The 16,824-nt window shown below is 39.4% G+C and overlaps 1 protein-coding gene across 9 annotated transcripts in view; it reads left to right on the forward strand.

Moving 5' to 3' along the window:
• RAB3IP (RAB3A interacting protein) overlaps positions 1–16,824 on the forward strand; it is a 65,676-nt gene that overhangs the window by 24,325 nt on the left and 24,527 nt on the right. The window lies entirely within an intron of this gene.

Below are 16,824 nucleotides of genomic sequence, written 5' to 3' on the forward strand. Positions count from 1 at the left end.
ATGTGAGTGCATGTGTCTTTTTGGGAGAACAATTTGTTTTCTTTTGGATATATACCCAGTAATGGGATTGCTGGGTTGAATGGTGGTAATTCTTTCCCAAGGCTGATGTCCAGAATGGTGTTTCCTAGGTTTTCTTCTAGGATTCTTATGGCTTAAGGTCTTACATTGAAATCTTTAATCTATCTTGAGTTAATTTTTGTATATGGTGAAGAGGGTGGGTGTTCCAGTTTCATTCTTTTGCATATGCCTAGCCAGCTATCCTAGCACCATTTATTGAATAAGGAGTCATTTCCTCATTGCTTATTTTTGTTGATTTTTGTCAAAGATCAGATGGCTGTAGGTCTATGGCTTTATTTCTGGGTTCTGTATTTTGTTCCATTGGTCTGTGTGTCTGTTTTTGTACCAGCATCATGCTGTTTTGGTTACTATAACCTTATAAAATAGATTGAAGTCAAGTAATATGGTACCTCTGATTTCTTTTTTCAAAGGATTGCTTTGGCAATTCAGGCTCTTCTGTGGTTCCATATGAGTTTTTAAATAGTTTTTTTTAGTTCCATGAAAAATGACATTGGTAGTTGGATAGGAATAGTGTTGAATCTGTAGATTGCTTTGGGCAGTATGGCCATTTTAACAATGTCGATTCTTCCAGTCCATGAGCATGAAATATTTTTAAAATCTCTTTGTGTTATCTACGATTTAACAGTGTTTTATAGTTCTCTTTGTAGAGATCTTTTGCCCCCTTGGTTGGATGTATTCCCAGGTATTTGTGTGTGTGTGTGTGTATGTATGTGTGTGTGTGCGCGTGGTTTTTTTTAAAATTATTTATTTATTTATTTATTTTATTATACTTTAAGTTCTAGGGTATATGTGCTCAATGAGCTGAGTTCAGTTGCTGGATATCCTTGTTAACTTTCTGTTTCGTGGATCTGTCTAATGTTGACAGTGGGGTGTTAAAGTCTCCCATTATTATTGTGTGGGAGTCTGTCTCTTTGTAAGTCTCTAAGGCTTGCTTTATGAATCTGAGTGCTTCTGTATTGGGTGCATATATATTTAGGATAGTTAGCTCTTCTTGTTGAATTAATCCCTTTACCAGTATGTAATGGCTTTCTTTGTCTCTTCTGATCTTTGTTGGTTTAAAGTCTGTTTTATCAGAGACTAGGATAGCAACCCCTGCTTTTGTTTGTTTTCCATTTGCTTGGTAGATCTTCCTGTATCCCTTTATTTTGAGCCTAAGTTTGTCTCTGCATGTCAGATGGGTCTCCTGAATACAGCACACTGATGGATCTTGACTGTTTATGCAGTTTGCCAGTTCGTGTCTTTTATTAATTGGAACATTTAGCCCATTTACATTTAAGGTTAATGTTGTTATGTATGAATTTGATGCTGTCATTATGATGTTAGCTGGTTATTTTCTTACTAGCATTGATGGTCTTTACAATTGGCATGTTTTTGCAGTGGCGGTTATCAGTTGTTCCTTTCCATGTTTAGTGCTTCCTTCAGGAGCTCTTGTAAGGCAGGCCTGGTGGTGACAAAATCTCTCAGCATTTGCTTGTTTGTAAAGGATTTTATTTCTTCTTCACTTATGAAGCTTAGTTTGACTGGATATGAAATTCTGGGTTGAAAATTCGTTAAGAATGTTGAATATTGGCCCCCACTCTGTCTTGTAGAGTTTCTTCCGAGAGATCTGCTGTTAGTCTGATGGGTTTCCCTTTGTGGATAACCCGACCTTTCTCTCTGACTGACCTTAACATATTTCCTTCATTTCAACTTTGGTGAATCTGACAATTTTGTGTCTTGGAGTTGCTCTTCTCGAAGAGTATCTTTGTGGCATTCTCTGTATTTCCTGAATTTGAATGTTGGCCTGCCTTGCTAGGTTGGGGAAGTTCTCCCGGGTAATATCCTTCAGAGTGTTTTTACAACTTGATTCAATTCTCCCTGTCACTTTCAGATACACCAATCAGATGTAGATTTGGTCTTTTCACATAGTCCCATATTTCTTGGAGGCTTTGTTCATTTCTTTTTACTATTTTTTCTCGAAACTTCTCACTTCATTTCATTCATTTGCTCTTCAATCACTGATACCCTTTCTTCCATTTGATGGAATCAGCTGAAGCTTGTGCATGTGTCACGTAGTTCCCGTGCCATGGTTTTCAGCTCCATCAGGTCATTTAAGGTTTTCTCTGTGCTGTTTATTCTAATTAGCCATTCGTCCAATCTTTTTTCAAGGTTTTTAACTTCTTTGCGATGTGTTCAAACATCCTACTTTAGCTCGGAGAAGTTTGTTATCATCAATCTTCTGAAGCCTTCTTCTCTCAACTTGTCAAAGTCATTCCGGTTTGTTCCGTTGCTGGCGGGGAGCTGCATTCCTCAGTTGGAAATGCAGAAATCACCCATCTTCTGTGTCGCTCACGCTGGGAGCTGTAGACTGCAGCTATTCCTATTTGGCCATCTTGGACCCATAGATTGTGTGTGGATTGTGTTCTTGATTTGCTCTCACCTTGAATGTTATTGGCGTATACAAATGCTGCTGAATTTTGTACACTGACTTTGTATCTGGAAACTTTACTGGAGTCATTTATCAGTTCCAGGAGCCTTTTGGCAGAGTCTTTATGATTCTTTAGGTATAAAATCATATAGTCTATAGGAGAGATAGTTTGACTTCTTCTTTTCATGTTTTGTTGCCTTTTGCTTTTTTCTCTTGCTGGATTCCTCTGGCTAACACTTCCAGTACTGTGTTGAATAGGAGTGGTGAGAGTGGTCATCGTTGTCTTGTTCCAGTTCTCAGGGGGAAGCCTTCCAATTTTTGTTCATTCAGTATGATGTTGGCTGTGGGTTTGTCATAGATGCTCTTATTATTTTGAGGTACATTTCTTTGATGCTTAATTTCTTTAGGGTTTTTATCGTGTAAGGATGTTGGATCTTATTGAACGCTTTTTCCACGTCTGTTGAGATGATCATATAGCTTTTGTTTTTAATTCTATTTACGTTGTGAATCACATTTATTGACTTATGTATATTGAACTAATCTTGCATTCCAGGAATAAAGCCTACTTGATCATGATGAATTAACTTTTTGATGTGCTGTTGGATTCAGTTTGCTAGTATTTTGTTGAGGATATTTGAATATGTGTTCACCAAGGATATTGGCCTATGTCCTTAAGTGTGTCCAGGAGGTCTGCCTGGGCATGGAGCAGAGAGGACCCGCTGATGCCAAAGCCTCTGCACGGGAGGAGTGAGGCAACTCAGGCTGCCGAACCAAGCATGCAGGTGATTTGAATGGCTGGAGATGTGCCTGGGCATGTGGCAGAGAGAATCCCCCTACCCCAGGGTCTCTAATTTTTGTGGTAGCAGGTATCATTCTTTAGTTTCTATGTTTAGAACTCTCTCAAGGGTATCTTGCAAGACTCGTCTAATGGTAACGAATTCCCTTAGCACTTGCTTGTCTGGAAAATGTTTTATTTCTCCTTTGCTTATGAAGGTTAGTTTGACAGGATATGAAATTCTTGGTTATCGGGGGACTAGCCCCCAATATTTCAACATAGGTTCTTTTCTATTTTCCCTAAGTGTCGGCCGGTCTGAGAAATAAAAAGAAAGAGTACAAAGAGAGAAATTTGACAGCTGGGACTCTGGGGGTGACATCACGTATTGGTAGGTTCCATGATGCCCCTTAAGCCACAAAACCAGCAAGTTTTTATTAGGGATTTCAAAAGGGGAGGGGAGGTACGAACAGGGAGTGAGTCACAAAGATCTCATGCTTGAAAGGGTTAAAAGATCACAAGGGGAAAGAGGCAGAGCAAGATCACAAGGCCAGGGCGAAATTAGAATTACTGATGAGTTTCCATGTCCTGCTGAGCACGCATTGTCATTGATAAACATCTTAACAGGGAACAGGGTTCGAGAGCAGACAACCAGTCTGACTAGAATTCACCAGGCTGGAATTTCCTAATCCTAGCAAGCCTGAGGGGCGCTGGAGGAGACCAGGGCGTATTTCATCCCTTGTCTTCAACTGTATAAGGCAGATACTCCCAGAGTGGCAATTTTAGAGACCTCCTCCTGGGAATGCATTCCTTTCCCAGGGTTATTCCTTGCTGGGAAAAGAATTAAGTGATGTTTCTCCTTTTTGCTTTCTGCAAGAAGAGAAATATGACGCTGTTTTGCCTGGCCCGGCAATCTGTCAGAGCTTATGGTTATCTCCCTTATTCCCTGAAAATCACTGTTATCCTGTTCTTTTTTAGGATGCCCAGATTTCATATTGTTCAAACACACATGTTTTACAAACAATCTGTGCAGTTAACACAATCATCACAGGGTCCTGAGGCAACATGCATCCTCAGCTTATGAAGATGATGGGATTAAGAGATTAAAGGTGCATAGGAAATTATAAAAGTATTGATTGGGGAAGTGATAAATGTCCATGAAATCTTCACAATTTATATTCTTCTGCTGTGGCTTTAGCCGGTCCCTCCATTCGGGGTCCCTGACTTCCTGCAACACTTGGTTAGAATTTCTTTTCTTTCAGAATGGTCCCCAATCTCTCCTGGCTTGTAAGGTTTCTGCTGAGAAGTCCAAAGCCTGATATGGCTCCATTTGTATGTGGTTATGTAAGCTAACCTTTTTCTCTGTCTTTAAGTATTCTTGTTTGTTTTGTTTTGCATTAACTTTGGACAGTCTTGTGACTATGTGCTGTGGCGATCTTCATTTTGGATAGTATCTTGCAGTTCTCTAGATTTTTTTGTATCTGGATGTTTACTTTTCTAGCAAGGTTAGGGAAATTCTCTTGAATTATTCCCACAAATATGTTTTCCAGGTTGTTTACTTTTTCTTCTTCTTAGGCATTCCAATAATTCATAGGTTTGATTCTTTTGTGCAATCCTATATTTCTCAACAACTTTGTTCATTTTTTAAAATTCTTTTTTCTTTATTTTTGTTTGACCAGGTTAATTCAAAAGACTATTTTTCAAGCCCTGAAATTCTTTTTTCTGTTTGGTCCCATCTGTTGCTAAAGCTTTCAATTGTATTTTCAAATTCCTTAAGTGGGTTTTTCAGTTCCGGAAGCTCTGATTTCTTTTGAATATATTTATTTCTTCTTTTATTTTCTGGATTGCTTTAGAAGTTTCTTTTATGTTGATTGTCAACTCTGTCTTGGATCTCATTGATCTTCCCTACAATTCATGTTTTGAATTCTTCATCTGTCATTTCTGAGTTTACATTTTAGTTAGGAACTGTTGCTGGAGAGCTAATGCTATCGTTTGGTGGTATTACTACATTTAGAGTTTTCATTGTGCCAGAATTCTTTCACTGGTTTCTCCTCATCTGGAGATGATTGCACTTCTAATTTTTGTAATTATTTTCATGTGGGTAGGAGTTTTTTCTTTGCCTATAGTTGTTTTTTTCTTTTCCTTTCTTTCCCTCCCTGTTGGGTGTGACTGTAGAGAATGCTGGGTAGATTCTTTTGGTTTTGCTTCTATAGTTCTGTGCACTTCTTTCAGCAGGTTTTATATTGGGCTGTGCATCTGACCTACAAGCCAGTAGATGGTGCTTATAAGAGTCAGCTGTAGCCAGTGCTGCTGGGTATATACTTGTTTAATGGCAGAAACTCTCTTGCCTCAGGCAGTGGTCTGAGCTCCCTGCTTAGCTCCAGGAGGATGGGGCCATGATTGGTGAGAAGAACTGGGCAAATCTGCCGAAGGTGCACTCATGGCAAGCACAAAAAAATACCAGTGCTGAGGGTGAATCCAATGGGTGGCTACCAGGTACCCAGAAGTTTGCCTAGGCATGGAGCTGGGAATCCCCTTCAGCCCTAAGTTCCCTGCATGGTGAATGGGGTGGCCTAAATTCTTAATCTAAGAGAGTTGGTGCTCCAGGTGCCTGGAGGTCTGCATGGGTGTGGAGCAGAGAGGACCCACCTATACCAAGGCCTCTGCACAGGAGGAGTGAGGCAACTCAGGCTGCCTCACCAAGCATGCAGGTGCTTTGAATGCTTGGAGATCTGCCTGGGCATGTGACAGAGAGAACCCCCCCCAGCCCCAGGATCTCTGCACAGGAAGGGTGGGATGGCTCAGACTGCTGATTCAGGTGAGTGGGATCTCTGAATGTCTGAGATATGCCTCTGTGAAGTGGAGAAGACCCCCTTTAACCAAGATTTCTGCACAAGAGGAATGAGGTTACTCAGGCTCCTGAACCAGACAAGCAGGTGCTTTGAATGTCTGGAGATCTGCTTGGTCATGTAACAGAAAGGGTCCCCCTAGACCAGGATATCTGCATGGGAAAGGTGGTGGGGCAGCATAAGCTGCTGATCCAGGCAAACTGGTTCCCTGAATGTCTGCAGATCTGCTTGGGTGTGTAGTGGAGAGGACCTCACCATACCATCATCTACATCCAGGAAGGATGGTGCCAGCTCAGGCTGCTGAACCAAATGCACAGGTGCTATGAATACCTGGAGATCTGCCTGGGCATGGACCAGATAGGGTCTTGCTGTACCACAGTCTATGTCCAGGAAAGGGTGGGGTGGTTCAGGCTACTGATTCAGGTGAGTGGGTGCTCCAAATACCTGGAGATCTGCCTGGATATAGAGTGGAGAGGGCTCTGCTGTACCACAATCTATGTCCATGATGGGTGAGGTGGTGCAGGCTGCTGGTCCAGAAAAGTGGTGCCCCAAATGCTTAGAGATCTTCCTGGGAATGGAGCAGAGAAGGCCCTGCTATGTTATAATGTATGCCCAGGAAAAGTGGGGCTGCTCAGGCTGCTGGCCCAGGCAGGTAGGTGCTCTGAATGCCTGGATTTCTCCCTAGGGTGGAGTGAGAGGACTCCACTGCACCGTAATCTCGGGAACAGGCTGAGGCACCCAACAGTGTCTCGCGAGGATCAGTTCATGTTGCCACACTGGCCCTGGCTGCAAGCCTTGCTGCCCAGGAGAAACTGCAGTGGTAGTAGTTCTCCTCCTGCCCCAACCCTGTGACAGGGAAGAGCACAATTCCAGTGCCTACTGCTGAGGTACTTCCCACAGTTCTGCTTTTGGAGGCCCTGACCCCACTCTAAAACAGGTGCTCCAATCTCTGTTCTAAGACTAAAATGCATGAATGGCCATGCTGCTAGGTTGTCAAAGAATGGCTAACTTTGTATGTGCCCTCATGGGGTTTGGCTGTGTCCCCACCCAAATCTCATCTTGAATTCCCATGTGTTGTGGGAGGGACCCTGGGGGAGATAATCGAATCACAGGGGCAGGTCTTTCCTGTGCTGTTCTCGTGATACTGAATAAGTATCACAAGATCTGATGGTTTTACAGGGGAGAATTTCCCTGTACAATCTCTCTTCTCTTGTCTGCCACTGTGTTAGATGTGTCTTTCACCTTCTGCCATGATTGTAAGCCTCCTCAGCAGTGTGGAACTGTAAGTCCATTAAACCTCTTTCTTTTGTAAATTGCCCAGTCTTGGGTATGTCTATCAGCAGTGTGAAAATGGACTAATACATGCCCTGATTAAAAATGGCATTCTGCTTTTGGTCCTGGGTTTGGGAACATGTCTGTAGCTTTTCCCAGTGTCTTTCCCTCATAGCATCTCCAAGACTGTCTCTAAGTTAACTCCAGGGATTGGGAGAAACAAAGTGCTCTCCTTCAGCCAGGGTAGCTCGGAACCCCTGGTGGACAGGTGAATCACAGAGGGAAGTTCTCTGCCTCTCTCATCTACTGGGACTTCACTCACTTTTATCAGCCAGACACTATCACGGGGCCTATTTGTCAGCATTCTGCTCCCTGGGATCTGAGGTATCTTTTGTGATTCTGGTAGATCTCTGTTTTCCTTTTATGCCTTATCTTGTGACTTCCAAGTGGCTGTGGCATGCTCAAATCCTCTAATCCACCATGTTGGGGAAGCAGAAAACCAGAAACAAATATTTATTGAATAACCAAAGTACTCCCAGCATTACACCAGGTTGTGTAAGGCGCAAAAATAATATAGATATGTCTCTCTTTAAGGAGTTTACTCGTTGGGGAGAAGTGGCATATATTTTATGGTGATGTTTCATTGATTGAGTTGCACTTTTTTTCAACCAACATCTCTGAAGTCAGTGTAAGTCTTAAAGTTGCAGTCAGCTAGACATTAATCATGACATTTATCATTGCTTTCTTGTGTGTGAACTTGTCATAGCTGTGTTATAAATGTAATTGAATTATGTGAGTTGGGTTCCATATTTGTGATCTGAACTACTGGGTTAAATATCTTCAAAAGGATCTCACTGTGATATGACATCAAAACAGAAAGGCACAAAAAAGCACAGTTACATATGATAAAAGTCTATGTTTTCATCAGTTTAAGAGAGTCTTCCTATAGGTTTAAAGTAAAAATTCCAGTTGGAAAAAAGAACATTATAGATTCATTAATAACATATTTTTAATGTCTAAAATGTTTTTCCAAAAAAGTGATGAAGTCTTGGATTTGATGAAATACACTTGATTATAGAGTCCTGATATTCTGTGTTCTAAATATACTGATCGCTTGGTATCCATTGGGGGTTTTGTTCCAGTCCTCCAAATCCGCCCCCCACCCTGCCGGTGATACCAAAATCGATAGATCCTCAGTTGCATAGTGTTTATGGATAACCTATGCACATTCTCCTGTATACTTTAAATCATCTCTACATTACTTATAATACCTAATATAAATGCTGTGTAAATGGTTGTTATACTGTATTGTTTTATAGAAATTTGTATTTTTATTGTTTTTTCCTCAACATTTTGATCTGTGGTTTGGTGGATATGCAGATTTGGAACCTGCTGATGCAGAACCTGTGTACACAGAGTGCAAACTGTATCTCTCAGATTTCTTGTCTCCAGTATTACCTCTTTGAATCTGTATCTCTTGCTTATAATATTGCAGTGATTAGTTTTGTCTCTTTCCAGTCTTCTTTTTTTAACCCAGACATAATGTCCAAGTTACCATTTAAAAAAAAGTTTGATTTTTAACTGACAGGTAGTAATTGTATATATTTATGCGACACAGTGTGCTATTGTATATATATATACACACACACGTACACACACACATTGTATAATGATCAAATCAGACTAAATAGCATTGCTATCACCTCAAATATTTATTGTTTCTTTGTGATGAGACATTAAAAATCTCTTCTATTTTGCAATATTTAATAGATTATTAACTATTCACCCCTGCTGTGCAATAGAACACCAGAACTTATTTCTCCCATTTAAAGTGTAACTTTTTATCCGTTTACCAACCTCTCCTCATTCTACTCCTCCCTACTTTTCCCAGGTTTTGATAACCACTATTCTATGCTCTACTTCTGTGAGATCAAACTTTTTAGATTCCACATATGAGTTTGAGATCATGCAATATTTGTCCTTCTGTACTTGCCTTATTTCACTTAACATAGTGTCCTCTAGGCTTATCTATATTGTCACAATGACAGGATTTCATTCTTGTTTATGGCTGAATAGTATTTCATTTTGTATATATACTGCATTTAAAATAATCCAGCCAGGTGTGGTGGCTCATGCCTGTAATCCCAGCACTTTAGAAGGCCAAAGTGGGCAGATCGTTTGACTACAGGCATTCAAAACCAGCCTAGGCAACATAGTGAGACCCCATTTCTGCAAAAAATAAATAAACCAGACATGGTGGTGCATGCCTGTGGTCTCAGCTACTTGGAAAGCTGAGGTGGAAGGATTGCTTGAACCTCTGTTGAGGCTGCAGTGAGCTGTGATCATGTCACTGCATTCCAGCCTGGGTGACAGAGTGAGACCCTGTCTCAAAAAAAAAAAAGTTCATTCTCTGATGAACACTTAGGTTGATTCCATGTCTTAGCTATTGAGAATAGTGCTGCAGTAAACTTGGGAGTGCAGCTGTCTCTTTGACATATGAATTTAATTTTCTGTGGATTTTATTCCCAGTAGTGGAATTACTGGATACTCTATTTTTAATTATTTGGGGACCCTCCATACTGTTGTCTGTAATGGCTGTGCTAATTTATATTACCACCAACAGTGTATAAAAGATTCCCTTTCTCCACATCCTCCTCAGTGTTTATTTTTTGTCATTTTGATGATAGCCATTCTAAGTGGGTTGAGATGATACCTCATGGTGGTTTTGATTTGCATTCCCTTAATTATTAATGATGCTGAGCATTTTTTCATATACCTTTTGGTCATTTGTATGTCTTCTTTTGAGAAATGTTTATTCAGGTCTTTTGCCCATTTAAAATTATGTTTGTATTTTTGCCATTGAGTTGTTTCCATTTCTGGGAGTGAGTGCTGAATTCCCTATTATTGTATGACAGTCTATCCTTTTAGGTCTATTAATATTTGCTCCAATGTAAGGTGCATATATATTTACAATTATTATGTCCTCTTTATTGGCCCCCTTATATAATACTCTTGTTTCTTTTTACAATTTTTGGCTTAAACTCTGTTTTATCTAATATAAGTATAGGTAGCTACTCTTGCTTTCTTTTGTTTTTCTATTTGCATTGAATGTTTTCCCTTTCAGTCTTTGTATGTCCTTATGAAGGATTTGAGTCTCTTGTAGGCAGCATAGAGTTGGGTCTTGTTTTTTAAATTCATTCAGTCTGTTTCTTATTAGAAATTTTGATCCATTTACATTCAAGGTTATTAATAAGTAAAGACATACCTCTGCAATTTTGGTACTTCTTTTATTGTTGTTTTGTAGATCCTTCCTTCCTCTCTGGCTGTCTTCCTTTGTGGTTAAGTGATTTTCTCTAGTAGTATGTTTTGATGCCTTGGCGTTTTACTTTTAGTGTATCTATTGTAGGATTTTGCTTTGTGGTTACCATGAGGCTTACAAAAAACATAACCAGTTATTTTAAACTGCTAACAACGTAATTTTGATTGAAAAGAAAGAAAACGTACACTCTTAACTCCATTCTTTTCCCACATTTTGAATTTTTGATGTTACAATTTATATCTTTGTGTATTGTCTCCTAACAAAGTATTATAGTATTATTTTTAATAGTTTTGTTTTTTAGTCTTAATACTAAAGATAGGAATGGTTAATATACCACTATTACTATATTAGAGTATTCTGAATTTGTCTGTTTACTGACTTGTGCCAGTGATTTTTAATACCTTCAGAAGTTTCTTTGTTACCTGTTAGCATTCTTTTCTTTCAGATTAAAGAAATCCCTTTAGCATTTCTTGTAAGACAGTTCTGATGGTACTGAATTCCTTCAGCTTTTGTTTTTCTGGGAAACTTTTAATCTTCATTTCTGAAAGATGGCTTTGCTGGGTACAGTATTCTTGGTGTTTTTGTTTGTTTTTTCCTTCAGCTCTCTGAATATATTCTACTTCCTCCTGATCTGCAAGGTTCTTGCTGAGAAGTCTGCTGTCAGGCATATTGGAATTCTTTTATATGGTAACTTGCTTCTTTTCTCTTGCTGCTTTCAGAATCCCCTCCATGTCTTTGATCTTTGAGAGCTTGATTATAATATGCCTTGGGGTAGTCTTATTTAGGTTGAGCATGGTTAGTGATGTTTGACTTTCCTTTATCTGGATTTAATTTTTCTCCAGGTTTTGAAAATGTTCTGTTATTATTTATTTGGATCCACCTTCTACCCCTTTGTCTTTCTTTATTCCCTCTTGAACTCCAGTTACTCAAACATTTTCTCTTTTGGTGCTATCCCATAGATATCCCATAGATCTTGTAAGCTTTCTTCATTTCTCTTTAGTCTTTTTTTCTTTTTTCTTCTCTACCTGTATGTTTTTCACTTATCCTGCCTTTGAGCTCACTCATTGTTTCTTCTGCTTGGTCAGTTCTGTTGTTGAAGCTCTCTATTGCATTTTTCACTGCTTTCACTGCACATTCCAGCTAGGGAACTTTTGTATTTATTTATTTATTTTTTAAATTTCAGTGTCTCTGTTAAATTTTTCTGATAAATTTCTGAATTGTTTATCTGTATTTTCTTAATGTTCACTGATGATCCTTAACACAGCTAGTTTGATTTTTATTCTGACAGGTCACACATCTCCATCTTTTTAGGGTCTGTTATTGGCACCTTATTTTGTCTTTTTGGTGAGGTCATAATTCCCTGATTGTTCTTAATGCTTGTGGATGTACATTGATGTCTGCTTATTAACAAATTAGTTATTTATTCAAGTCTTTGCAGTGTGACTTTGTGCCCATCCTTCTTCAGTGGGCCTGAAGTGGCTGTTGTCAAGCCTGTGAGTACTGCATTCATTTCAGCGGTAGAGGGCGCCTTAAGCCCATTTTTACCACGAGTCTCCTGAGGGCTTCCAGGATGACGTGGTGCTCCAGGATATACCTGATGATCACTCAAGGTAGGGGTACCCTGACTGTGAGAAAGTTGGCCAATGACCCGAACCTGGAAGCCTGTCCCATTTGCTTAGACAGATGCATGTTTCCCAGCAGCTCCCTCAACAGATGGGATAGTTCCCCAACTGCAGCAAAAGAAACTGGAGCTGAGACTGGGACCCTTTACATTCTGCTGTAGGATGGAGGCTGGTGAGCTTGCCCCAGTGGCCCACATCCATACTTCCCAGTAATTACCTGCATGGATGGGACAGTTTACCAACTGCAGGGAGAGGGGCTGGAGCCAAGTCTGGGCCCCTTCACTGCTGTGGAACAGAGGCTGGCAAACCTAGCAGGGTAGCCCAGGCAGGCAAGCTTCCCCCAGAAGCTCCCTGCACAGGTGGGACATTTCCTTGACTGCAGTGAGAGAGGCTAGAGTGGAGAGTGGGATCCTTTAGGACCTGCTTTGGGACAGGTCCTTCAAGGAGGCTCAGACAGACAAATCATTCCTGGGTTGTGGATATGGGTAAATCTTCCTCTGGGTCCTTGTGCAAGCAGTAATAAACTGGGCCCATGGCTGGGTGACCGAGGGATTGGAGCCAATTTACAGGGTAACTTTCAGATCTGCTGCCAAGACCAATGTCAGTGGGCAGATGAAGCTTCCTGCTTAGGCACTAGTGTGCTTGATTCCTCCTAAGTCTGTTTTTTTTAAAATTAGTATTTTGGAAGGTTTGATTTTTGTTTTGTTATTTTTAATCAAATACATTTATATATCTTAAAAGTTCTTTATATACTACCTTTGTTTCCTGCCATAAACAATACTAAACTATTTCTTCCCTTTTCCTGTATCATTTAATTTTAGTTACAAGTATTATCTTAATGCCAATCACTATGTTCATAAACGTATTTGAGTTTATCCCGGTTGATTTGAGAGCTTCAAGTTGTAACTCTTTTTTCCAAGCAATACTTAAGAAGTTAGTACACTTAGTTTCACCTTTCTTGTAATTTTTTTGGTTTTTAAAAATAATATGTGTTATTTTTACATCCCTTGAGCTTGTATCATTTTTGTACCATTTCGTCAGTTTTATCTCCATTTTTAAAAAATTGACACTATTTTTTAGAGCAGTTTTAGGTTCACAGCAAAATTGAAAGTACAGAGTCCCCATATACTTGGCTGTCCCCACACACGCACAACGTCCCCCACCATTAACATCCCCTACCAGAGTGGTACATTTCTTAAAATTAATAAACCTCCATTGACACATTGTCTCTCAAAGTTCATAGTTTACATTAGGATTTACTCTTGGTGTTGTACATGCTGTGGATTTTGACGAATGTATAATGACATATATCTACCATGATAGTATCATACAGAGTAGTTTCACTGATCTAAAAATCCTCTGTGCTCTGCCTGCTCATCCCTTTCTCCCCAAAAACCCTGGCAACCACTGATCTTTTTAACATCTCTGTAATCCTGCCTTTTCCAGATTGTCATACAGTTGGAATCATATAGTGTGTAGTCTTTTCAGATTGGCTTTTTTCACTTGGTAATGCGCATTTAATCTTCTTTTATGTTTTTTCATGGCTTGTTAATTCATTTTCTTTTAGCACAAAATGATATTCCGCTGTCTGGACGTACCACAGTTTATCCATTCACCTCGTGAAGGCCGTCTTGGCTGCTTCTAAGTTCGGGCAATTATGAGTGAATAAAGCTGCTATAAATGTGTGTTTGCAGGTTTTTGTGTGGACATGTTTTTGACTAATTTAGGCAAATACCAACAAGTGTGATTGCTGGATCCCATGGTAAGAGTATGGTTAGCTTTGTAAGAAATTGCCAAGCTATCTTCCAAAGTAGCTTTACCATTTTGTCTTGTCACTAGCAATAAATTAAAGTTCCTATTGGTTCACATTCTCTTTAGCGTTTGATATTACGTTTTAATGCCCCAAAGGGGGATTAAAAAACTATATTGCCATCACACTTACACCACCACTAACTTGTGTTCTGAGTTTTGGCCATTCTAGTAGGTATGTAGGGTATCTCATTGTTTTTTTGTTTTGTTTTTTCTTTATGAGATTGAGTCTCGCTCTGTCGCCCAGCCTTGAGTGCAGTGGCACAATCTCGGCTCACTGCAACCTCCGCCTCCCGTGTTCAAGTGATTCTCCTGCCTCAACCTCCTGAGTAGCTGGGATTACAGGCACGTGCCACCATGCCTGGCTAATTTTCGTATTTTTAGTAGAGACAGGGTTTCACCATGTTGGTCAGGCTGGTCTTGAACTCCTGACCTCGTGATCCGCCCACCTCAGACTTCCAAAGTGCTGGGATTACAGATGTGAGCCACTGCATCCGGCCATCTCATTGTTCTAAATTGTGGTTCCTTAATGAGATATGTTGATTATCTTTTCTTTCTTTCTTTTTTTTTAAGATGGGTTCTTGCTCTGTCGCCTAGGCTAGAGTGCAGTGGCACAATCTCTGCTCACTGCAAGCTCCACTGCCTCCCAGGTTCATGCAATTCTCCTATCTCAGCCTCCTGAGTAGCTGGGACTACAGGTGCCCGCCACCATGCCCGGCTAATTTTTTTTGTATTTTTAGTAGAGACAGGGTTTCACTGTGTTAGCTAGGATGGTCTCAATCTCCTGACCTCGTGATCCGCCCGGCCTTAGCCTCCCAAAGGGCTGGGATTACAGGCGTGAGCCACCACGCCCAGCGATTATCTTTTCATATGCTTATTTGTCATCTGTGTATCTGTCTTCTCTGGCGAAGTGTCTGTTTTGGTCATTTGCCCAGTTTTTAATTGGGTTGTTCTTTGCTCACTGTTGAATTTTAAATGTTCTTTGTATATTTTGGAAATAGTAGTTTATCATATAGGTCATTTGCAAATATTTTTTTCCCAATTGTGTCATGTCTTCTCATTCTCTTGATATTCCCATCTTTTAGTTGTAGTTCTAGCTGTATTTTCTTCTTACCCCAGTCCGTCATGTTACGGCTTCTCCAGTTTTTTTTTTTTTGTTGTTGTTGTTGTTGTTGTTGTTTAATCTGAAACATTCTGTGGTTCACTCAGGCAAGCTCATAGGAGAGACATTTTCTAAGGTCTTACAGCTTTATAACTTTGTGGTCGTACAATTGAAGGACACTTTTGCTAGATATAAAATACTCAGCTCACATTTTTTTCCTTTGAGTATCTTAAAAATGTTACTTCATTGTTTTCTAACATAAATGTTGCCATTGAAATTTGGTTCCAGTCTGATTTTTTTTCCCTTATAGGTGACTTGGCTTTGTATTTAACTTCATTATTGTGATAACTTTACATATTTTTGTTTCCCATGTTTAAATGATCTGGATTTCCCTGGACTGTTAGGAAGAGGTTCCTATGAAAGAATAAATCAGGATAGCTTTATCAGTTTACATTTGAAGGTCTTTCTCCTTTGTTGTTATTGGAGTATGTGTGTAGCCCCTTTTGTCTCTTAGGTAATCTTTGGTCAAAAAGGTTTTTCTTTTCTAGCGCACTGTTTCTGAGAGCTTTACATGCTTAGCATCCCATCAGAGGATACTTATTTTCTCTTTATAGTATTTTCTGTCAACTGTTCCCTTTGGAACTTTGCCACTCCCTTCTCTCTTTATATCTGATCCTTCTTTCTCACTGTCTTCATTATCTTGCAGTTTTGTTTGAGATTTCAGAGACTTTTCCCCCTTAGGGTGAGACTGTCCTGGTGAGGGCTCTTTTTTACATACTCCTCTAAGATGCTTGAGGGTTTAGAGCTTCATAGCACTCTTTGCTGCCTATAGGACTGACTGTACAGGTTTTTATGCTCACCTGCAACTTGGAGCTTGTGAAAACCTTTTCCTTTCTCTCCATTTATTTCTTAGATTTGCTGTCCGAGTTTTTTCCAAAGATAGAGTGCTGTGCTTGTAGAGTATTTCTTAGTGATTTTTGGGTTTTGTTGCTTTGTAGGGTACCTCTGTTGTAGCTTTAATTTCCTGCTGCTTTTGTACGTCTGGTAATCATGCATTGTGAGCAATTTATCCACATTCTCTTAATATTCTGAGAATTATGGAGATTCTCTTTTACTTAGTTTCATTGGGCTATTCTCATATCCTTGTTGGTATATCTGGTTTTTAGAAATTATCTTTGGGGGATTAAAAGGCTATACTGCCACCACAATTATAACACCACTAACTCGTTATTTTATTAGTTTAATTGTGACTAATATGTAAAGAGCTTAGATTTTTTTTCCCCCTGTGTTTGAAAGGTTAGGGCTACTTAAGCATACAAAATTGCATATTTTTAATATCTGAATAAGAGAATTTTAAAACATCTATATGTGACCTGGTGAGGAGTTGAATATAAATGTAGAATGTGATTTTTGTTAACATTTTTCTTGATTTTAAATGCAAATATACATCATTTATATCTGGTTACATTGTTTAATGGGTATAGTCTCCTAACAGATATTTTAGATAATTGCAGTATGGTACATGAAGTTACCTGTAAGTAAATAGTTTTTAAAGTAAACATGAAAAAAGTGAATTTTTATTGAAATTAATATG

The sequence above is a fragment of the Macaca fascicularis genome, chromosome 11 (genome assembly GCF_037993035.2).
Source record: "Macaca fascicularis isolate 582-1 chromosome 11, T2T-MFA8v1.1".
NCBI lineage: Eukaryota > Metazoa > Chordata > Mammalia > Primates > Cercopithecidae > Macaca > Macaca fascicularis.